Source organism: Canis lupus, chromosome 35 (genome assembly GCF_003254725.2).
Source record: "Canis lupus dingo isolate Sandy chromosome 35, ASM325472v2, whole genome shotgun sequence".
In the NCBI taxonomy this organism is placed as follows: domain Eukaryota; kingdom Metazoa; phylum Chordata; class Mammalia; order Carnivora; family Canidae; genus Canis; species Canis lupus.
In genome coordinates, this window is record NC_064277.1 from 11920595 (window position 1) to 11945101 (window position 24507).

Here is a 24507-nt window from a genome sequence, read left to right on the forward strand (position 1 = left end):
ATAAATGAATGGCAGAGGTTGTGCCATTTCCCCAGAATAATCAGAGAAAGATCTAGGGCTGGTGCCATTGGATAATGAAAACAGGGCCTAGGCCTCTGTTTCCACTGACTAATGGAAATGATGGGTCCCAAGTATGACAGGCTGTTCATAGCTCTAAGAGGCAGCACACTGGGGATCTGACATGCAGACTTGTTGGCTCAGAGGGTTTGTGTGTGTGTGTGTGTGTGTGTGTGTGTTTCTGTATCTTATTTCTTCACTTTCATATTCTGAGTCATTCTGGTCCTCCACCCTAAACTGCTGTGGAAGTATCTAGGATGAAGCTACCACTGGCATGGCATGGGCAGTGACCAACTGAAACAGACAGGTAAAAAATTTGGGATCAGATTCCTGGTGGCCCCCAGCCAGGCCAGCTGTTAAGTTCGTAAGACCCACTTACAGGGGTCTCATTGGGGGAATTTGTGTAGTTGAAATATTCCTTTATTCAGGCTCCACTCTAGTGATAATTATTTGTCACAATGAGATGGATCTTTTTATTTCTCCCTACTCCAATTCATCCATTTCACCATCGTCATAATAATCTTCCCCAAATGCTTTAATCATAATTTCAATGAATCCAGAGCTAGAAAGAACTTAAGAAATAATTCATGCTATTTCCCCATCTCAAAAAGACATTTCATTGTCATTCTCTGCTTATAGAATAATGAATGTTATCCACTGAGGCAGGGAGCACTAGAGAAGGACCAGATTGAGAAAGAAGAACAGAAAGTATTATAATTTTGGTATTGGACAACTTGAATTTTAAATTCCTTATTATGGATATTTTTAAATATACCCAACATTTGAAAGATTAGTATAATAAGCCCTGTATAACCATCATATAGTTGTCAAGATAGGATTAGTGTTATTTCACCTCTACCCACATTCTGCGTTCCCTTCGTGGATTACTTTGAAGACAATCCATAGTATCACTGTCATCTCATCTGTAAATATTTCAGTATGGATGCCATGAATTTGATATGCTTTGTTCAACCAAGTGAAATGTGAAATGGTCAATTGGATATGTGGGTCTGGAGCTTAGAGGGGATGAACAGTAAATGTTTCCAGACCTTGCGGGACTCGTAATAACAAAGGAGACAAACACATGTAACGATAGTTAACATTTACTTAGTGCTCACTATGTGCCAGATACTCTATGGAGAGATTTGCCCTCATCAACTCACTTCCTCATGACTATAACCCTATGAGGCAGGTACTTTTATTTACCCTATTTTATAGATGAGGAAACTCAGGGAGAGACTGAGTAGTAACTTGCCCCAGGTCACGCAACTAATTAGGAGGCAGAGCCTGGTATGACCCAGATAATCTGACGCACTGTGCTTTGTGACTAAGAAAAGTACAGTAATAAAGGTGACACCAGGGGACAAACAAGTCCTATGATGGTATAAAAGTGGCAATGATCAATTCTGCCTGGAGACAGGGAGAGGAAGAGTGGTGGTTTCAGGGAAGGTTTCATGGGAGGAGACTGAGAAGAATGGTCCTTGAGCCCCTCACTAAGCAAAATACCACTGGTTCTGAATTCTGCCAAAGGTATGTAAGAGTCTCAATAAAATGCTTTGTCTACAAATGATATAATAAGAAGAATGTAACCTAATTTGCTCAAGTGACTGGCTCATAGTAAAAGTATATAGGTATCTTTTTCATCAAGAGGTGATTTATCCTAGTAAAATCCAGAAAGGATAATTAATTCAATGATACTGAAAATCTTAAGAAGCAGCACAATCACAATAAATAAAGTCGGAATTTTATTTTTCTAAGTGGTGTTGATTTTTCTGATTAATCATTCTGCTAAAGCCCAGAAAGTGTAATTAACAATATTGAAAAATCTTAAAGCACCATGACAATAGCAAATGTGATAGAAATCTCTTCTCTTCTTTTTTTTTTTTTAAGATTTTATTTATTCATTCATGAGAGACAGAGAGACAGAGACATAAGCAGAGGGAGAAGCAGGATCCCCGCACGGAGCCTGATGAGGGACTCGATCCCGGGACCTCAGGATCATGACTTGAGCCAAAGGCAGATGCTCAACCACTGAGACACCCAGGTGCCCCAGAAATCTCTTATTTTCAAGTGGCATTCAAGTAAATTAAAATTTGGGGACGTAACGTTAAAAAGAAAACAATTCTAATAGTTTTCAACTAAATTTAGAAAATTTTACTAAACTTGTGTCTAACAGAGTGAAATAACTCTACTGGAAGCCTCTGTACTTAACCACATATAAAATTCTGCTGTAGCTCAGACTCTGCCAATCTCCTACAATTTGCCACATGGTCACAAGTGTCCTTGCACCATGTCAAGAATTCCCACTTAGTATATGAGTAGAAACTGCTGAACCAACTGTTAATGTCTTCTTCAGGCTTGCAGAGCTTGCTAAGAAGCCATTACCAATCACCCTTCTGTACACATTGTTCACTGGCTTGCTCCCCCTAGTAACTGGTTCATTTTTCTCTGTTCAGTGGCCATGGGTGGTGTCCCTCAGTTTGGTGAAAGACAAAATGCACAGGGCAATTAAGGAAATGATTTTATTCAGGCCATTACAATTAGGAAAATGCTCATCAATGGTTTCAAGAAAAGGAAAGGAGACCAGGGTTTTATAGAAGCAAGGAAACAAAGAAGTTGTCCAATAGTCTTATGAGAGTCACCAGGAAGGCTGGAGAGGGTATCCTCTGAGTTGCTGAGAAAGAGCAGAGAGAAATATTCAAGATCAGGATGGTATTTTGTGGTTAGCCATTTCTCAGAACCCTAAAGGGGAAGGAGTATTCTTAACTCTTGCTTTTGAGGAACACAAAGCTCAGATAAAGTTTGACATTGTCAGTCCTCCTTTTTTGTTTAGGATGAATGTCTATTTATCATCGAACAATTCAGCAATCATAACCCTCCAGAGTGGGGCAGAACAAGGTCTCAGAAATAGTTTACAAAGATTTTTGTATGGCTCCTGCTAAAGTGAATGAAGCAGCTATTAATAAGTGATGGTAAAGAGCAGTGGTTATAGCATCCCGGAAATCAGGCCCCTTAAAAGGGAGATGCTTACAATGAAAAAGAGAAATGTGAACATTAAAGATTATATTAAAAAGGAGAGCTGGGAGCTGAACTCTGAGGGTAAGCAGCCCACTGGGTTCCAAGAGGCCAGTGGAGGAATACTTTATGGTATGCACCACTGCTTTTTGAGTTTCTAGGAGCTCTTGGGCTAGGATGTTGATGCTTTTGATCATGTTTCCCCAGTCCATACATGAACCTAGCATTCTATCAGGCTTACTTAATGGTCCAGATTGTGCCTTTTCAGGGAGAAATCAGACCTGTGAATGGCTGGCCATGGTGCTGAGTTCTTTGAGACATATGTCAAGCCATTGGGCTTTAGCTTGTAGTATTCTTTGGACCCTAGGGAAAGGGCCAGCTGCCAAGCAACTTAGAGTCCTCACAGGGACCTGGGTAGTAGGTTCCAGTTCTCAGTGACACTGAGTCAGGTAGCAGGGCGAAAAATTGGAAACCTTACTTAGTTTGAAGGATTATAGTCAGATATTGAAGGAAACTGGAAGGATTGAAAATCTAATAAAGATTGACAATTTGGAAAGGAGCCAGTCCAATTTACAGGTAGGTACCCACACTGATTTTTCCACAGGTAGGGAGCAAGATAGTTCAAAGAGCCACAGGCAAGACAGAGTTTGTATAGGCATCAGTTATCCATAATTTTAAAAGAGTTCTATCTAAAATAGTTCAAAGATAATGAACAGGGTCAGAATCTGGTAACCTGGAAGGGTCTGCTATATGACATATAGTTTTCATTGAGATTCAAAATTCTCAAAAAGAAAAAAAAATAAAAAAAAACAAAATTCTCTCTACAGTCACCCCAGTTTTGGTCAAAGCTAACCTCAAAGAAAAGTTATTCTTGATCAGGTTAGTTTAATTAAATTTAGCATAGTTATCTAGATAGGTATAGTAGGAATGGTAATTTACCATATAGGCCATTTTAAGTTTACTTTCTGGAAATTTTTATAAGGAATTTCAGACTGGACTTTTAAAAAAGCCTCTTGATGTTAAAATGTCAAGCTGAAAGCTTGCTACCAGATTTCAGCTGTAGTAGCCTACATCTGGGCAAATTCTTTTCTTCTTGAAGTTACCCAAATATTCTGAGATTCATGGGCCTTCCTGGAAATGACCTTTCTTACTTACCTATAAGCCTGGGAATTTATAAGTCAGGTATTTGGGCTGTTTGCCCCTGAGAGCTTTGTAAATACAGAGTCCATAAAGCTGACCTTAATTTCTTCAAAGTGGCTAGTCATATCTGATTAAATAAGCAACATTGTCAAATATGACATTCCGGGCAAGGCCTTGGTTGTGTAACCCATATTTTCAATTATGTCATGGTAACAAGGACAGATCCTTACTGAACCTATGCAAAACTATTGCCACGAATATAAAAATACTCAATGAGAGTTCCTGAGTTCTGGATTAATTGGGCAAGAAAAACAAGGTATCACTTGCAAATCTTTCAGTTGACAAAAACAGCGTCCACTAAATTATCCATTATAGAGAGTAGAAGAGAAAAAAGTAAGGGCTTCCTTATTCCTCAGAAAATAGAATATTAGAACAACCACATTCCAGACAAAAACACAGTCATTCTTCATCAGTTCATTGAGTCTTATGTAATTAAATCTTGTTCTTCCCTGTCATGAGTTCATGTGTTTCTCAGCTAGAGTTCCAGAAATCCTAACTCAGTCTACTGGTATGATCTCAGCCCACTTGTTTAAGTGATGCCACCAGAACTCTATACTCCAAGGGACTTCTGTGTTGAAGGTGAAATACTCTGGCCTGTAGCTGATTGCAAGAACTTTAGGGAAGCATCGGAGTAAAACAAACAGCTTTCTGTAGATGACATAAGATTTTAAATGGCTGTGGTAAACTTATTACTGATCATTTTCAGTAGTGAAATATTTGAGGATTGTTCATTATAAGAATAGTGCAACTGACCAAAAAAATGTGGTTGTTTATGTGGCATACAAAACAAGATAAAAAGTCAATCCAAAAAAGTTTGAGACAAAGTAATTATAAACACAATTGCTACTCCTATTTCAGAGAAGAATGGATATTACATCTAGTTTATAAAAATAGATGAACATCATCTTTAAAAAATCCTCAGATATAACTGTAATAATCTTGACACAATATACCATGAATATAGCATACCAAATGTACAGTGAGAATATTCAAGAATATGTCATGAATATCAAAGAGATTCTATAAGTTTGGACTACGTCTTATACATCGATATGTTAATAAAACTCCATAAGTGAGTGATGTGAATACCAAACTGAAAATCACTGTCCCGAAGATGCCAGATTCAAATTAAAGAAATAAAATTGTGATCAAGTTAATATATTTTTATATAAATTTATTTTTTATTAGTGTTCAATTTGCCAACATATAGAATAACACCCAGTGCTCATCCCATCAAGTTCCCCCCTCAGTGCCCATCACCCAACCACCCCCACCCCCCGCCCCAAGTTAATATTTTAAAAAAATAATTGATGGTGCCTGGGTGGCTCAGTCAGTTAAGCATCTGTCTTCGGCTCAGGTCATGATCCCAGGGTCCTGGGATAGAGCCCTGCAGCTGGGAGTGGGGAGTGGGATGGTCCCTGCTCAGCAGGGGGTCTGCTCTCTCTTTGCCCCTCCCCCCACCTTTTCCTCTTTCTCTCAAATAAGTAAATAAAATATTTAAAAAATAATTGAGATTATGACTGTCAGCGCTGCATTATTATTGCCTAATATTAGACAAAGCAGTACTAGGACTCTGATACATAGAAACATATCACAGACAATGAGAACACTGATAATTTTCTAGGGATATCTCATATAACATACAATTTCTGAAATATCTATAAAATTGTATCCATACACATTTTACCTAGGGAAAGTTAAGCATCTCTTCTGGTGTACTAACTCATCAATGTAACTCTTCAAAAGTCTAATTATTTCTAGTACTTCTTTTTTAACACAGATGAAGGAATAAGCCATGGTGACTTTCCAGGGAACTTTTTAAAAATATATGTATATATGCACATACACACATACATACATGGCGCCTCTAGACTACATAAAAAGAAAAGGTAAAATTATAATAATCTAGCCACATAATGAATATCTATTCATTTACTAAGCATGGCAAGTTTCAAAGTTTAAAATTTCTTAAAGATCTTACAAATCTCTTCAAAATGACATACTGCAAAGCATAATTATTGCTGAAATAATTCTTTCAGAATAATAATTCAACTGGGTAAAACATAAATTTACATTTTTCATTGTCTTAAACATTTACTAGACATCATGTTAGCTTATTCAATCAGTAAATCTATAAAGTTGAGAAAGAACATAAACACAAGTAGGATAAAAATCTATGCTTACATTACATTTAACACCAATAAGAGAAAACAGCTGTTTTCATTTTTTTTTTTTTCTGTTTTCATTTTTAACAGCTGTTTTTATTAAAACAAAATTATTAAGCTAGTATTACTTGTCAAAACTTACCCAAATTATGTGAACTCAAATTCTTAAATTATTTTTGAGTTTCTTTCCTTTCTTTCTTTTCTTTCTTTCTTTCTTTCTCTTTCTTTCTTTCTTTCTTTCTTTCTTTCTTTCTTTCTTTCTTTCTTTCTTTCTTTCTTCTTTCTTTCTCTTTCTTTCTTTCTTTCTTTCTTTCTTTCTTTCTTTCTTTCTTTCTTTCTTTCTTCCTTTCTTCTGAGTTGGTTTCTATAAGAATATGTTTTTCTCCCCACACTGAAAATGTTAAAGATCCATTTTAAATATTTCTAGGAATTTTAGAAATATTTAATTTATGTAAATGCTTATTTATCTCTAAGCCAATCCGACTGGAACTCTTTTAATTTAAGAGATTTTCTAATCTAGTGTATTAATACCATCAAGAGATAGGAAAACAAATAAATAAAATCTTAAAAAAAAAGAGATAGGAAAACATTACACACTCTTACGAGAGGCAAAGGCCTTTCTAAATTACAAGTGTATAAGCATATAGACTCACACATAGAGAAAGCTTATGGTTTCAATTCTAAAATTTCAGCTAGCTCAATCATAAACCCAGAAATACAAAACTCACCAGTCCAGACATTTACGTCCTGGTTGACATGAAATTCTTAGTTGATTTGAGCTCAAAATAGACAAAGAGAAGAGATTAACCACATTCTCCATTACCTTCCACCCAACAGAGACAAAGATGTCTACAAATCATCCACTGTTTACAAAGATCATCAAATGTTTGGGGCAGGAAACCAAAAGAAGATGACACCAGAAATCAAACAAAGTGCTCAGAAAGAATCAAAATCAAATCTTCCTGTGCTTCCTATGGATGAGGGTCTGGGGCACGGGAGTTGAACTCTGATCACCAGTCAGGAGTTGACGTGATCAGGAGCTCAAAGGGCTCCAGCCGGCTCATTCCATGAGGTGATTGGGGATCTGCAGATGAGTTCTAATTCTATCCAATCACTGTACCCAGCTGAGGGAGTCCCTGTTTATGAGGGAAATATGAGAAGGAAGGGGAGCCAGGTCAGCACAAATACGTGAAGGATAGTAGCCCAAATGCAGTGAGATGACTATGAGCATGGTCACTGGGTCAGGCATACTGGGATTCAAATCATGGATCCACAATTTATGTGACCTTCGGAAAACTATTTTACCTTCCTGAGTCTCCATCTATTCATACATAACGTTGGAAATAACAGTACCTACCATCTATGTGATTGTAAAGATTAACTTTCCACATAAAAGAACACACCAGAGATCAACTCACTTGACACAAACCTTTTGCTGTGTGCCTCCAACTTACTTCTCCTGTCTTATCTTCACCCTCCAGTGTCTACCTCCTATTTTAGGGACTATTTTAAGGCAATGTCTCTCAAATTTTATGTGAAACAGAATTACCTGTAAAGTTTGCCAAAAACGAATGTCCCTAGGTCACAAACCCCAGAAATTAGGATCTGATACATGGTAGGATGCAACAAACTTCATTTGGGCAAGCGTCTGAATGGTTCTGATGCAGGTGTCCTTTAGATTATAATTGAAAAAGTCTTCTGTTAGCTGTTCTTCATTCGGACTTCAAGATTTTTCTGTATTCTGGATTTTTGGATACTGCTTCCTCAGTGGAATGTCCTTTCTTCACAGTTATGCTGGTGAAATTTTATTTATTTTCAAGACTTCCTTCAAATGTTTTCTCTTATACATGGTCTTCCTGGACTCCTCAAGGCAAAAGGGCTTTGCTGTCTCTACTTTGGTATTTGTTTATACATCTCATTCCCCATTTGACAGTGAGCTCTTGTAGGGGAGGAACTGGGTGTTATTTATCTCTGTGCCTTCAACATGTAGAAAAGGCACTCTTTCAATGTCTGGCAATAGAAATGACGATCCCAACCCCATATTTTGGGGAGAATGATTTGAATCTCTCCCATCCTTGGCTTTAAACTCCTCTACAAACCTGAACTGAGAACCGTACAAAGGTTTAGTCCAGAAGACAGTAAGGTCTTGTCAAGCTACAGAATGGGAAAAAAAAATTTGCAATATTTTTGAGATAAAAGACTGGACATTGATTGCTGGGATACCAATCTCTAAGAAATGGTGCTAACATATCATTGCAATAAATCAGAAAAACGGTGCTTGAAAGCTCAGGTTCCCACCAGAAACTCTTTTCACCACTGACAAAACAGAACTTTGTTCTGCCTCTGCTGAAGTAGATAGTGTCCTTCGGTAGAAACAAAGACCTTCCTAGCATCAACCTACCTCTGCTATTTGTGTGCATGAATATGTTACTCAGACAATGACAGATCGCTAACTGTCTCTGAGTCCAGCCACCTGACAATCACCCAAAGTCACCAGTAATAGGCAGCCGACATTCTGAACCCAAATAAGGCTTGACGAGGGGCCTTTCCAGGGAAATGCTTTATCATTACAGCCATGTCGCTGAACTCTACTGAAGAGTGTGAATAAAAATTGCTCTCTAGCTATAGGCAACAAAATAAGCCATGAAATGAAAGATTATTTCTAATAAGTTAAAATGATAAATTTAGTAATACATCAACATAAGAAGCTTTACAAAATCATGAATTTAAAAAAGCAGTTTTGAGGTTAGGAGTCAAGAGAGTCACTCCCTTGGGGGGGCGGGGGGTGGGGGGGGTGGCGGTGGTCATGACTAGCAGAGAGCCTGAGGGACTTCTGATGTTCTATTTCCTGGTCCGGGTGCTGAAAACATGGGTGTGTTCACTTTGTTGGAATTCTTGGAGCTGTACATTATGATATATGTTGTGCGTGTGTTATATTTCAAGAAAGTTTACCTCCTCCTCCCAAAAAGCATTTTTGTCCCCTTTCTTCACTAAATATATGCTGAACAAATATGTACAGAATAATAGTTTGAAGGGATGCCAGGATTGCCGCATGCCTCAAGGAGCCATATATGTCTTGGTCTGGCCTGGGCATCAGATGTGCATTTTTACTTACTTCAGTTCACTTCATTGTTCCAAAACCTAGCTTTCCTATTCAGAGCAAAGACCTCCCATGCAATTTTCTTGCATAAGGTCCCCATCCTGGCTGCATAAGGAAGGTTCCTTCACTGCCATAGTCCTGCCTCAGATGAGCTTCCTTGTACATGTTGCCTGGCTTTGTCAGGTCTTGACGCCATCCTGAAGATGGTAAAATGAGCCAAGTGATTTCATCTCTCATGGCACACCTTGAGGACATTACTTGGGTACAAGCCAATTCACTGCTCACAGTCTGAGAGACGTCTTTTTCCCACGAGCTAGCTTACCTCCCCCTCTTTCACAAAGAACTTCCTCCATGGGAAAAGACACACCAGAGAGTATGGAGCATTGTAGCTACTGGGAAATATGCTTGACATAGGAGATGCTGTCCCCACTCCCTCCTCCCCCACCCACTCCACACTGACGTGTCAACTCTAATTTCTTACTAATGCTTGGGTTTCACTCGAAGCTTTCTTTGCTTGCTCATGCCCATCAACAAATATATCCAGGGAAAGAGAGTGCATCGGGAAAGACTGGCCTGTGTGTAAGCAATTCTTTGTTGTGGCTGATTGGCCTTGAGCAGCTTGGAGAATTTGACTCCTTGAACTCTTTGACAGATGTAGGTGCCCTGTGAGTATGTTTCTTTCCACCTGTGACCTAGAACTAAAAGTGATGATGAGCATCAATTGGCAGGATGTGTTTGTTGATTGACACTTGACTTCAAGACCAAGCTGAGCATTCGCACTCTTTTGGCTAATTGCACTGGTCTTTCCACTTGGTCAATTCCATGACTCTGATCCAGGGCCCAAGGAATTAGCATCTCTACTAAACCAGACACAACTGCAATACCAAAAAGGATTGTGTTCAAGTATACAGGGAGTAGATGCAAAGAGTCCGCTTTTCATTGGGTTGTAACAGTGTTGTGGCCAATTGGTTTCAGGAAGTTTTTGTTTTGTGTTCCTCCAAAAAATATTTTCAGAGATTTTGCCTTTAGTCTTTCAAGCAGTTTTATAAATGATGCATCTTTTATATTTAAAAAAAGTTTATGGATTAAACTATGTAGACTTTAATTCTACAGCTTGGTGGGATTTGACAACTTTCTAGACCTATCTAAACCAAGGTGTAGAACATCTCCATCACCTAGAGAAATAAATCACCTCCTTTTTCAGCCAGTACCTCATACACACACTCTCTCACTCCACCTACCCGCCCCCGTCTGATGGAACTTGGAGGAAACCATTGCTCTGTCTTGCCATCAATTAGTTTTGCCTTTATAAATCGGAAGTGATATGTCTTCTTCTGGGTCTGGTTAATTTTGCTCAACATGATGTTTTTGAGGGTTGCCCATGTCATTGTTTGCATCACATTATTTCTGTAGTATTCCGTTGTATGTATACATCATAATAAGTTTATCGATTCTCCTGATTGGGTACACTTGGATTGTTTTCAGTCTGCAGCTATTATTAAGACTGCTATGGACATTGTTGTAAAAGTCTTCATGTGCTCATGTTTTTCCCATTTCTCTTGTGTAAGTAGACTTTTAGGACTATAAGCAGATATATGGCAAGTTTATAGGAAACTTCCAAAACTTTTCCCAAGTGGTTCTACCATTTTACACTCTTGCTAGCAAAACATAAGAGTTTCAATTGCTCCATATATGGAATCATCAATATTTTAATTTTACTTATGCCAGCATTTGGTATTTTCACTTTTTATTATTTCAGCTGCCTTAATTTATGTGAAATCATATCCTACTGTGGTGTCAGTTGGCAAGCACTCCATAATCTGTGATATTGAGTGCTTTTCACGAGATCAAAAATTGGCAGTTTGTTCTTTTGTGACATGTCTTTTCTAATTCTTTGCCTATTTTTACAAATAGGGCTACGTTTTTTGCCTGTTTGTTTTTGTTTTTTAAGAGTTTTTATATGTTATGCATATGAATCTTTTATCAAATGTATATATATTACATACGTATTTTCCAGTCTGTGGTTTGATAATTCATTTTTTTAATCATGAGTTCTGGTGAATAGAAATTAATTTTTTGTGAGGTTTGACTTAGCAATTTCTTCTTTTATGATTAGTGCTTTTTATGACCTGTTTAAGAAAACTTTCCCTTCCCAATGGCTGTAATATTCTCATAAATTTTCTCAAAGAAGTTTTATATTTTGCCCTGACATATTTATGGTCTATGATCCGTATCAAATTAATTGTTATGTATGGTATGAAGTAGAAAGTCAAGATTCATTTTTCCCCAAATACTCAGGTGTCCAAACAGTTCAAAAGATTTGTTCAAAGACTTTTATTTCCTTATTAGAATAACTTGATGCTTTGGTTGAAAATCAGTTAGTATATACATGTGTATGTCCACTTCTCAGTATTCTGTTCTATTCCATTGATCTATTTCTGGACTCACTTGGTTTCACAGACATATATCATTTCTTGTAGCTTCAGAGTAAGTCTTAAAATTAGTTCATGTAAGTCTTCCAACTTTTTTTTTCTTTATCAAAATTGTTTTGGTTGTTCCAAATCCCTTGGATTTCTATATTTATTTTAGAATCAGCTTGTCATTTTCTTTAAAAGAGTCAGCTGGATTTTTTTTTATTAGAATTAGGTAGAATTTATCATCAATTTAGGGAGAATGGATGTCTTCACATGTTGAGTCTACCAGCTTTTAAAAATAGTATGTCATCTTATTTAAATAGGTTTTATTTCTATTGACAATGTTTAGTAGTTTTCAAAGTGTAGAGATTTGGCATACCTTTCACTACATTTATTCCTGGTTATTTAAGTTTTTGATGGTGATATCATAAGCAATGTCTTAAAATTTTTATTTGCCAATTTTTCATTGCTAGAGTATAGTGCATGCTGTGGGGTGTGGTGACTTTGTATCCTGACACTTTGCTAAATTTACTTATTAGTTTTAATATTTGTACAGATTCCATAGCGTTTTCTTCTTCTTCTTTTTTTAAGATTTTATTTATTTATTCATGAGAGACAGAGGGAGAGAGAGAGAAGGAGAGAGAGAGAGAGAGAGAGAGAGAGGCACAGGGAGAAGCAGGCTCCATGCAGGAAGCCCAATGTGGGACTCGATCCGGGGACCCCAGGATCACGCCCTGGGCCAAAGGCAGGGGCTAAACTGCTGAGCCACCAAGGGATCCCCCTCCATAGTGTTTTCTGTGCATAAAATTATTTTCTTTGGATAACAGTCTGGTTTCCTCCTCTAGAATCTTCACACTTTTTATTGCATTTACTTGTCTTATATAATTGCCACAGCTTCTAAAATATTGCAAAATAGAAGTAGGAGTTGATGTTCTTGCCTTAACCCCAATCCTAGAGGAAAGGGAATCAGTGTCACTAGTTTGAAGAATAGCTTGTAATTAGATGGAGAAAGGTTTTTTCTTTTTTTTCTTCTTTTTTTGAGAAAGGTTTTTTCTATTTCTAGTTTGCTGATAGTTTTTAGCATGAATGGGCGTTGGATTTCGTCTAGTGGATTTTCTGCATTTATTGAGATAATTATTTTTTTCTTTCTTTTCCTAATAAATTCACTCATTCAAGTTAAATTGATTCACTTTCACACATTAAACCAATCTTGCATTTCTGTTTAAACTCCACTTGGTCATGACTTTTATCTATTGATGATGACTTTTTATATGTTTCTTTTTTTAAAAAAGATTTTATTTATTTACTCATGAGAGACTCACAGAGAGAAAGAGGCAGAGACACAGGCAGAGAGAGAAACAGACTCCATGCAGGGAAGCCCGATCCGGTCCCCAGGATCACACCCTGGGCTAAAGGTGGTGCTAAACCGCTGAGCCACCCAGGCTGCCCTTTTTATATGTTTCTGAATTTTAACTGCTAATATTTCATTAAGGATTATGTGGGTATACATATATTATATATGCATATAATATATATTTAAGCATATATATAGAATTTTAAGGATCCTTTCTGAAAATATCAATACTTCTTGAGCTCTGGTTATATTAACTATTTTTCTTTGCAGGTTTGCTTTCATACTTTTTCATATGTTCCTTAATTTTAGATATTCAGTTTCTTAATTTTAGATTTAATACCAGACATTGTGTATTAATAAGAACATTAGAGACCCAGACCAATTCTTGTACACTGAGAAGAGGCATGTTCCCTCTTCTGTCAAACTTTCAGTGTAGAGGTTTGGTGAGTAAACTTTGTAGTGGAGGCAGGCTGAGGCTCTGTTGTTATTTTGGTTTTTCTGTCCTGATCCCAGCCTTTGGCTCTTAGTGAAGTCCTAGAGCATCTCAGAGGTAGCCTTGTAGTTCTTCTACTCTCTCTCCAGTGGAAGCCTAGAGTGCCCTGTAGAGTTTCTATCAGCTCTCCTGCCCTATCTCCAGCAGTTAGCAGCTTCTGCCTTGCATTTGTCAAAGGCCCCATCCATCTCATTTCTCACAGGGGAGATCTCTCAGGACTTTCTTGCTCCAGACTATGTACAAGTGACAACCCATAGGCAAGAACTAGAGAGTGAGTGCATACTTGATTTGTTACTAGGGTTCCTTAAGACTCCAGCCCACCATCCCAGCCAACCAGTGAACATCAAAAGTCCATCAAAAGTCCAACTGACTTCTCCTCACCCCATCTACAGAAGGCTCTTCCAATCCTCACTTCATCCAAGGCTTGAAGCAGTCATGGGCCTCTCTCTCCTGAAATCCATGCCATTTAAATTTATTTCTCTACATCTCTGATAGGTTTCTTTAAACTATAATTTATTTAAACTATAATTTCTTTAAACTATAAATTTATAATTTAAGTTATAATTATAGTTTGTCTGGATGTGTTTTTGCAATGGTCTCTTGCTACTTCTTATATCCTAACAGGAAGCAAACCTTTAAAAGTGGTGTTAAAAAATCATTAGGCAACTGAAATTCTATACCTTCCATTAAAACACACACACACACACACACACACACACACACACACACAGAGTCCATTCCCTAATTTCTCTTAACTTTTGTCCTACTCAGCCATCCATATCACTTCCTGTTGCCCACCTCTTTTAAATCAGTGGCTCTCTATTAGGATGCTTTTGCTCCCCAGGGGACACTTCTGATTGTTATGGCAGGGAGAGTGCTATTGGCATAGAGTGGGTAAAAACCGGGGATATTGTTAAACATCCATCAGTGAGTGGGACAGCACTCAGCAACAAAGAATCATCTGGTCCAAAATGTTAATGGTGCTGAAATTAAAAAATCTTGTTCAAAGGGAATATGAATGAATGCCCATAGCAAATTCAGTCTTTTTTTTTTTTTTTTTTTTTTTTTTAATCAACAAATTCTGGTAGCTACCAAGCAAATCACAAAGGAATGGAAGGGGAAGCAAGAATATTTGTATTATCTCCTTAATCCTGGGAAGGCAGTGAGTGACTCTTCCACATTGCCACAACTTTTGTCACAATGATTTACCATGGTAGCATCAGTAATCAATGTTTGCTGAATGAATACACGGATGAAAGAGTGAAGTGTATGTGCTGCCTGCTATCTGATAAGCCTCTTTTATGAAGCCTCTGCTTGAGCCTCCCATTACTTGTCAAAGGACAAGGGCATTTGAAATGTGTGTCCCCAAAGTTAATACAGTGATGTTCTGCTTTTGAAGTCAACTAGTTCAAATACCTCCTCGTTTACTTTGGATGTTCTTTCAAAACCATTCTTCCATTTCTACATTTGTGACTGGTCACTGCCATGAGGCACCGCACTGGGCCCTGGGATAACGCGTTGAGTACTGCATGGACTTTGCCTCTGAAGGATCCTTCCCAGCGTATGCTCCACAGAAAAGCATGCATCCCTGAGTCACCAAAGTCATGTTCATGATGGCTATTCTGAAAGCATAGCCTCAAAAATGTTTAAAAATCTGAAAAAGAGAGAATAGAGTATGCTATAGTTCTGATTAATAAATTTATTTTGGGCACCTAGATGGCCCAGTCAGCTAACTACCTGACTCTTGGTTTCTACTCAGTCATGATGAGTAGAGCTCAGGGTCATGAGCTCTAGAGGAGTCTGCTTCCTGTCTCTCTCTCTCTCTCTAAAATAAATAAATATATTTCTTAAGAAATTTATATATGAAACTCAGCACTATTTAAAATCAATTATCAGTAGAAATTTTTATCTTCCAAAATCACTTTGGGGACAAAATGCAAGGCTTACAACCAATTTACCCAGACAAGGAAATACTACGAGTTAGACTGGTGTGGGTTGCTGGCATTTATTTTTGTTATTTTTGCTCTAGTTGTCTGATGCAAATATTTGGATGGATGATTTATTACCATGTTTGAGTCCTGAGGCTTTTTCACTGAGGCTTGAACAGTCAGTGAGGAAATGTTTTTCAAATATATTCCAATTCAAATGATTTAAATAAATTATTTGTATATGTGTGGGCATGTATATTTGTGCTCTGCACTTACAAGAGTGTTCCAGCAGTTTTCAGCTTTCCTTTAAGAAGCTTTTCAGACTAATAAGTTATGAAAACCTTGTGAGTAGATGAAATACAATTTCTTCATCTTTTTGGTAATCTTTTAAATTTTTTTCTCCTTAATTATTCATTTGTTTTTTTCTATAAATATCCAGGGTTTGTGAGATCTAGAGCTCTTTCTTAAACTTACTGTAGTCTTAAGAGTTCTGGTTGAGCCAGGGGTAAGGATGTGGCATTACCAGGTCCCAGTCACAGGTAAGTATTTGGACACATGCCTGGTTCCAAACCCACCCTGAAGTAGGACCCCAGCCAGCTCCATCTATTTGTGGTTACACCTTCATGTACCTGCCTCCCAGTTAGGTTACTGTGAATGAAGTCCTTCTAGAGACTTTAAGTTAAAGAGAGAAAACCCATCTCAAATGAAGAAGTCAATCTGAGGAAGAGTACAAAAAGAGTGAAAGGCAACGCCTAGCAATTTGCTTCTATGAGGCTAGGGAACTAGGCTCTAGGCGTGTCCCAGATATGATTCACGAACACGGAATTTATTAAATAAATTAGCTTAAGGAGGCCTCAGACAGTATTTGCTATCCTAGTATCACCCTTTATTCAGCTGAGGGCCCAGCTTGCCAAAAAGGACTGCGTGACTCTGAATTGGAAAGTTACAATCTGCAAACTAAAAGGCTGGAATCTTTGTTTACCTTGGTGTACCTACTGTGCCGTCAATCACAGGGAAATAATTTCTTTTTTATTTCTCACAAGATCTGGACTTAGGAATGTGGATCCCGTCATTGGGGAATGAAGCTCAGCTCAGTGTGTCTTCTTTTCCCTCCATACGGGTCTCTTTCCCCCTGCACTCTAGCAAAGGAGACAAGGGCATCTACCTTTCCAGTTGTTATTGTGAAATTATCATAAAGATAAGGTCAGCAGATACATGCTGAGTGCATCTGGTGACTAATTGAGACTCGACTTCTTTCTGCTTCTTCACCGAGGATGTGGTTAGGAAACACAGGGACAGGGAGGACAGGTTATCTCACTCCTCTGGAGGAGGCCCTGCCTTTGTCTTCTCCATTTGCGGTACCCTGAGGGCAAAGCATCTACCGTGGGTTTGTCTGTCACTTTCTGGGTGGTAGGAGCCTTGCCAGCTCCTGGTGGGAGACTCACTGCTGGGGAGGGACCTTGTCAACATCCCGGGGGTGGTAACAACAGTTCGCTCATTAAGTCTTTGTTTTAAGATCCAAGCATCTAATTAGGATTTTGCTACTGGGATTAGAGGTATTTCTTCTTTTAAGTGGTTGAAGAAAAATAGGTGACTGGGTGACGGGCACCGAGCTGGGCACTTGACGGGATGAGCACTGGGTGTTATTCAATATGTTGGCAAATTGAACATCAATAAAAAATAAATTTATATAAAGAAAAGGAATTGGGAATGGGGTGAGTGATATGACGATCTTTAAACATATATTAGCCTCTGAGACCAAGAAGAGAATAATACTCGCAGTAGGAGGAATTACTAGGCATTTGATGTGAAGACTGAAGAATATCATAAGATTTTATTCCTTTGCTATTTTAAAGAACACGATGATGCATAATTTCTCAACAATTAGCAAGATAAAGCCACAAGACATGGTTTATTCATTCGTTCAGAAAAGTTAATTTGGCACCCAAGGAGACAGGCAGTGGGCAAGACTATTCTGGGGAATACTAATTGGACCCAACCTTTAGCCCTCATGTGGTTCATAATCTACCTATCATACAATTCAATGATTTGTTGAGGATCCTTGTTTTTTATTTAGTATAGAAAACCACACAAAGTAATACTGAGAAACTAGATTTTTACTGGTTGGCATGATATAGAGGGCAGGCTAGATGCTAGAGATCTGCTATGCTTTGCAGCTTTTTAAAAGATCTAGCTCATAATGAGCTCGTGTGTTTGTCCCAGTTCAGCTCTTCAGCTCATGATGCTGCTGCCTCGTGGTTACCCTCCTTTCCCAGCTACATCCAGGAGCCATTGACCAGAAGTGATGAAGCAGAACATGTGACAACTGATTCACAGGAGTTACTGGGCACACTTGGTAAGAACCTCTGTAACCAGATGCTGAAGGTCAGAAGGGACCTACTGAATTAAGCAATTCATCCCTATTCTGCTCAGTGTGATTAGACAAATTGCTATGGAAAGTGTATATCTTGGGGTGATACCAAGAGCGACATGTCCCAGGTGCCAAACAGCATGTGGAGGGACTAGATCCCCAACCCTGAGAAGTTTCCATCCTCCATGGGATACCGATATTCCTTCCCCTTGCCCCTCCCCCCCCAGAATACTATAGGGGACCTAACTGGCAAAGCAAGAGAAAGGCTCAGAAACCGTGCACACTACCCAGGAATGAAGAGAAAGGAAGAGAAGAAGGAAGGTAAGGATTTTATTAGTGTCTCAGGCAAGAACTACTGATACTTGCACTTCTGTACTCCACTTTGAAACAATGGTTTATTAGTTTGCATGCAGTTTATTAAACACAGAGAAAAACCATCAACTTATCTGTTTAGTGTGGTTCATTGAAGGAGAATAAGATAACGATTTCTGCCCATTCAGTGCTAGTCCCCCAATATTTGCTAAGTGACAGACAGTGCTACTAATGCTGAGGGTGTGGTGATATGCCAGTTCTTAAGAAATGTGGTCCGCTGGAGGAAATACTCATGAACCAAAAGAATCACTGTCATAAGACTAAAAGAAATATTTGCAGGCAGCCTGGGTGGCTCAGCAGTTTAGCACTGCCTTTGGCCCAGGGTGTGATCCTGGAGACCTGGGATCAAGTCCCACGTCTGGCTCTCTGCATGGAATGAAGCCTGCTTCTCCCTCTGCCTGTGTCTGTGTCTTTCTCTCTCTCTGTGTCTCTCATAAATAAATAAATAAATAAATAAATAAATAAATAAATAAATAAATAAAATCTTTAAAAAAAGAGAAATATTTGCTCAATATGGGCACAATTAGATGTAGAAAATTTCAACTGACAGTTCTTTTCGGAGAAGATAGTTCAGATGAACTCTTTGGAGTAAGGAGACAGATTACAAAAACATATCCAAGTAAAAATGGATGGTTTCAACACCTTGAGGGAAGAGGAGATCTTGTTAATTAAAGGACAATTTATTTTCCAAACATCATGGGGGATTCACTATGTGCTTTCTGGGAGTAGAAGCTAGGGCAGCAATGGGTATCTTTGCATGGTAGGGAGAAAAGAAATCATAACTCTGTAGGGAGCAGGGATCCAGAAGGGAAAGGAGAGCTGCCTACCAGGCAGGTGCACAGGAGGGTGTAATGGTCACATGACACTGTCAGCATAGCTTGCTGCGGTGATTGCAGTGTAAATTGTCCCCCTCTTCAGGCCTCCCAGAGGAATCTTCAATAAAATAGAAAATGGTTAATATGGTTTTGTGTATATTTTTTTAAAGAGCTGGAAACCCCACTTGAAGTTCTGTCTGGATCGGTGGGTGGAGAAGATGAGCAAACAAGCCTGCATGGACTTCACACTCACTAATGACCTCCAATCTTGTCAACTGTCTCGACCGTGGAAATAGGCTCCCTACCAGTCTCCTTCTTCCACCCTTGCTCTCCAATGGCTTTTTCTCCCCAACCTAGCCCAAATGATCCTTTTAAAACATAAGTCAGATTGCATCTACCCTCTGCTCAAAACTCTATAATAGTGTCCATATCCTTTAAGACAAACCTGCTTTCCTAATCATGGTTGACATGCCCCTGACTCCTTGGGGGCTCATCTCCTGCCATTCTCCTCATTCCTATCCTACTGTAATCTTACTTTCTTCTCCTTGTCATTTGAATACTTGAAGACCTTTTTCATGTCAGACATTTGCATTCATTGTTTACTTTGCTGAGATGTTCTTCCTTGGGAAGATCACCTAACTCATCTTCCCTTCTTTTGATGTCTTTCCTCAAGTGCCATCTTCTTTGTTGGTAGCCTCCCTGTCTCCCCTTTCTTACTGAGCATTTCTCCACTGTCACCTCCACCTCTGACCTGGCACTCTTTATTTCACAGTGTTTATATGTTTGTTGATGATGTCATGATTTGCCCTCACTTCCTACTAGAATGTAAATCCCATGGGGTCATGTGCTTTGTCAGCATTGTCATGTTGTGTCTCCAAAGCCTATAATGGTACCTAGTATAGGGTAAGTAATTAATGAATAAGTGTTGAAGGAATGGCTGCCTGGCTGGCTGGCTGGCTGGCTGGCTGGCTGAAGTTGTACATGGAGAGACCATAGAGTATGAAGAAAAATTTGGATTAGAGTGAAAACCTCACAAGTGACTGAAGTTTCCTTCAAGGATTCATAACAACAGTGGTAGGGGATTGTTTCCAAATAGTCTTGTCCATTTTCTTTTATTTTTGGCACATAGTATGTCAGTGATGTGCTTTGTTTTATCAAACAAGCCTTTTGGAGGGTGGCCTAGAGGGAGAGGGTGGGCCTGGCCTCTTCCTTGAGGATGCACATGTGGCCTCTGGACAATGGAATTCCTGGCCAGGGGGCCCTGAGAAGGCAATGCAGGCAAGTCCATACACTTGCGCATGCACCAGATCTGTGTGCCCTTCTTTGTGGGGGTTTCAGGTAGTTCCCTCCTCAATTATAGTTGTGACAACTCTGGAAGCAGAACAGAAAATGAGGAAGAGGGAGAGGAAAAAAGAAAGAGAGTAGTGGAGCTTAAAGGCATTTTGGAATAAATATGATGTATAAAACTAAGCAGCCAAGTGGACTCATAATATGGACATAGAATTCACTCACTTTTTACTCTTCACTAGAGGATTGCTCCTAGCTCTCTTCTCTCTTATCTCTATTTTGTATCCCCAGCTAGAAGAAAAAGCATAGCAATGGCTTGGATCTTTTTTGTGTGTGTGTTTTGTTTTGTTTTGTTTTTGCAGGAAAGATATTTGGCCTACAAAATAAATCTTAAAGAATAAGACACTAGAAATGACATATATGATAATGATAATCATGTCTACTAGTTGTTGAGTGCCTCTACTTGCTCAGCTCAATAGAAGGCCCTTTCCATGGGTTACTCCCATTCTTACACGGCATTGTAAGGTGGAGATTATCCCCGTTGAACATCTCAAGATACTGAGGCTTGAAAACCTGAAGTAAATCTAGACCTTTTATATCTTGAAAAAATTCCTCTTGGCTATTTTCTCTTTCATAGCAGCCCACGTACACCTTGAGTAGAGTTGATAGTCCAAGCAGTAATGAATTGAAGGAAAGTAGAAAACCCCCAAACCAAGATTCTAATTATCCTTGACAATCATAATAGTGTATGACACTCTACTTCAACAAATGTCTGTCAGACTGGAGTTAAGGGAATAAATGAAACTGGTAAAGGTTGATGAGAATAGACAGGATAGTAACAGGAAGGGCTCACGTGCATACAGCATCCCCTCTCACCCTATCCCAACTCCCATGTTAGAATGGTGGTATTATGTGGTGAAAAGTGTGAATTTTTAAACACCAAGGGAGTTGTTTCTTTGTGGAGGGGGTCTCAAGTGTTCGAGCTGTGAAAGAGACCCCACAGCAGGCTTTGAAGTAGTTGCTGGGGAAAAGGAGGAGGATATGAGACCATCTTAAGGTGGGTTGTGAAAAAGCAAAGATCTGCTCCAAAATCAATTCTTGATTACTCATCATGATGGATCCAGAAAGAGAGTAGAGACCCCTCCCGCCAAAAACCCCCCATATCAAAATATCATCTTCATTTCCAATAGCAAACTTGCTTGAAAGACTGCTAAAAAGTGGCTAAATTCAAAACTTACATCTCACTTTCCTTCTCTGTCCTTCTTCTCCCTTTCCTAATACAGGGATGGACAGACAGATGTAGCCCAGACTATTCCAAGATTTTATCATGGAATGATCACGGTTTGGATGCTTGCACTTTGGGGAGCTCATTTTCCAGTTTTGTGTGTGTGTGTGTGTGTGTGTGTGTGTGTGTGTGTGGCTGAAGGCTGTCTGACCTATCAGGTGACCAGAAGAAGCTAGCTAATTCGTCCATTAAGAGATTTGTCAACTAAGCAGCTCAACACACAAGAGCTGCCGAGGCTTCAGGGCAAAGAAGCCAAAATAAACATCAGTGGGGCCCACAGGTTTGGGTCACTGGGATAAAAGGAAAGGAAATTTCTAAGGTGGCTGGCCTGTGTTATCTCTTCCCAGGTTGCTGCTCTTGGCGTTGACTGCTGTGAGGCCCAGCGACCCGAGGCCGTTCCTGGTTGAGAGAACCAAATCATTCACTCCTTCCTTACTTCTTTCAGTTCTTTGAAACATGTGTTCATCCATTCATTCATCAATCTCAGCTGACTTCCTCTGTGACTCTCAGAGGTGGGTCTGAAAGACATTTTAGAGCAACCCTAAAGAGTCTCAGGGTAACTGGGCTAAATCAGCATTGCTAGGACTTTGAATATTAAAGACATGCTTTGGTTAAAATACCTGATGAAGCCTTGGCAGGAGGGGATGAATAACCTGGAAAGCCATAGCATCTGAGGCCTGAGTTTTCACCTACGTAAGCTCTAATGCACTGAAATATAACCACCTACCTATTTGCCTGCCTTCTGCTCAGCAGTCAGCTTCTGGAGGTCTTGTATCCCAGCACCCAGCGCAGGTCTTGGCAAATAGTAGGAGCTTAACAAATATTTGTTGAGTAAATTGAATGAGATTGGGCAGATTCCCATGATGTCAGCCTGTGAGGTCTTTTTCAAGAGGTAGGTGTACTCAGCAGCTCCTGTGGAGCGTTTTAGAAGGGGGAGTTAGTACCTTGGGGGCAAGGACTGCCTCTCATTCATCTCTGTATCTGGAGTGCTATGTTTGCTTAAGGAATGAGTAAATGTCTGTATTGCTCAAGGGGTGGCCATGTAATAATCTATTGGGATAGTCCCACCCTATCTTCAGCTTGGAAGAAGATCCTCAGGCAATCAACACAGAAATGTGCCAGACGGATGCCTGATTATTGCTGAAACATCTCCAGAGGGACCTGGATGGGGGCATTTTCTACAGGCCATACTTTGAGTTTGTAAGCTCCTATCAACAGCTCAAAAATTCAAGGAGGTGGTTGGTAGTGCAAAGGGCAAGGCCTTGTTAGCCAGTTTGGGACACAAATAACAGGAGCCAGAGGAATGGCTTTAGCAACAGTACTTTGTTATGACTGCAGGAAAGCCACCCAGGAAATACATGCCCTACTGTTGATAACTACAAAAACAGGAAATGAACAAAAGTAATGACAAGATGAAGGAATGAGTTGGTCAAAGGGGAAAAAAACAACAACAATAAAAATGAGGCTCATAAATATACCATGATTCTACCTTTCTTAAGTCCATTCATAAAAATACATTCAATATGGATTTGCATTAAATATAAAAACTAAAAAAAAGATTAAACAAGTAGAAGAAAATATAAATCACTTTTACCTGATCTCTTGAAAGGGAAAGCACTTCTAACCACAAAGGCAAAAACAGAAAGCCAATTGCAAAAGAGCAACTTAACACGCATTAAATTAGAATGTGTGTAGAGATCTTGATGTCCTTCTTGAAGTCTTCAATTCCATAATACACAAAATAAAGGTATGACTCTTGAAATCAGAAAAAATAAAAGCATGCATTTAATAAAAAATATACATTTGTTCCATTAACATCTCACACCAGGCCAAATACCACCCCCACCCCACCCCACCCTTGCTGCCACTTAGGTTGACTTTTTTGGCGTGTTTGTTATATTTCTAACCTACTTTCAAAAACTTGCATAAATCCATGTGTGGATGCAAGGTTGAGAAAGCCCACAGCATGATTCATCTCTGGTCCTAGGACTCACTAAGGAATGATCTGTAGTGTTAGATGTGCCCTCTTTTACTTATCCCAACTATCCCAGTATTTTTGTCTTGAGAGACATCGCTCTTTCATTGGACCTAACTCCTATACTCTTATTTTACATTTGTTTCTTCTTCTTTCCTAGCATGGCATTCTAAATTTCTCACAGAGGGTTCCAGGTATCCCATATTCCCAGCCCCATGTCCCATTGGGCATGCACATACATAGTATGCTTCATCTAGCATTGCTATACTTGGTACATCCATGGAACTCTATGCTTTCATTTTCTCTCTACCTGGATTTTTGTTTTCTCTCTTTTCCACCTAACAAACTCCACTTTCTTTAAGAATCGAATCAAAAGTGATTTTATGCATTATCAAGCCTTTCCTAATTCCCCTGTTAGAAGGCACCTCCTCTCCCCTCAGCTGTCACAATAGAGTACCTACACAACCATGTCCCACTTTTTTTTTTTTTAAGATTTTATTTATTTATTCATGAGAGAGGCAGAGACATAGGCAGAGGGAGAAGCGGGCTCCCTGCGGGGAGCCCAATGTAAGACTCGATCCCGGGACTCTGAGACCATGCCCTGAGCCAGAGGCAGACGCTCAACCACTGAGCCATCTAGGCGCTCCACACCCTTGTCCCACTTTATCACAGTTAA

General features: G+C 39.2%; 1 long non-coding RNA gene across 1 annotated transcript; it reads left to right on the plus strand.

Moving 5' to 3' along the window:
• Positions 1–1198: 1198 nt before the first annotated feature.
• LOC118353356 (uncharacterized) lies at positions 1199–23460 on the plus strand. Its single transcript, XR_004812156.2, has 3 exons — positions 1199–1587; positions 17950–18082; positions 22204–23460. It is a non-coding gene; the product is annotated as an uncharacterized LOC118353356 (long non-coding RNA).
• Positions 23461–24507: the final 1047 nt, after the last annotated feature.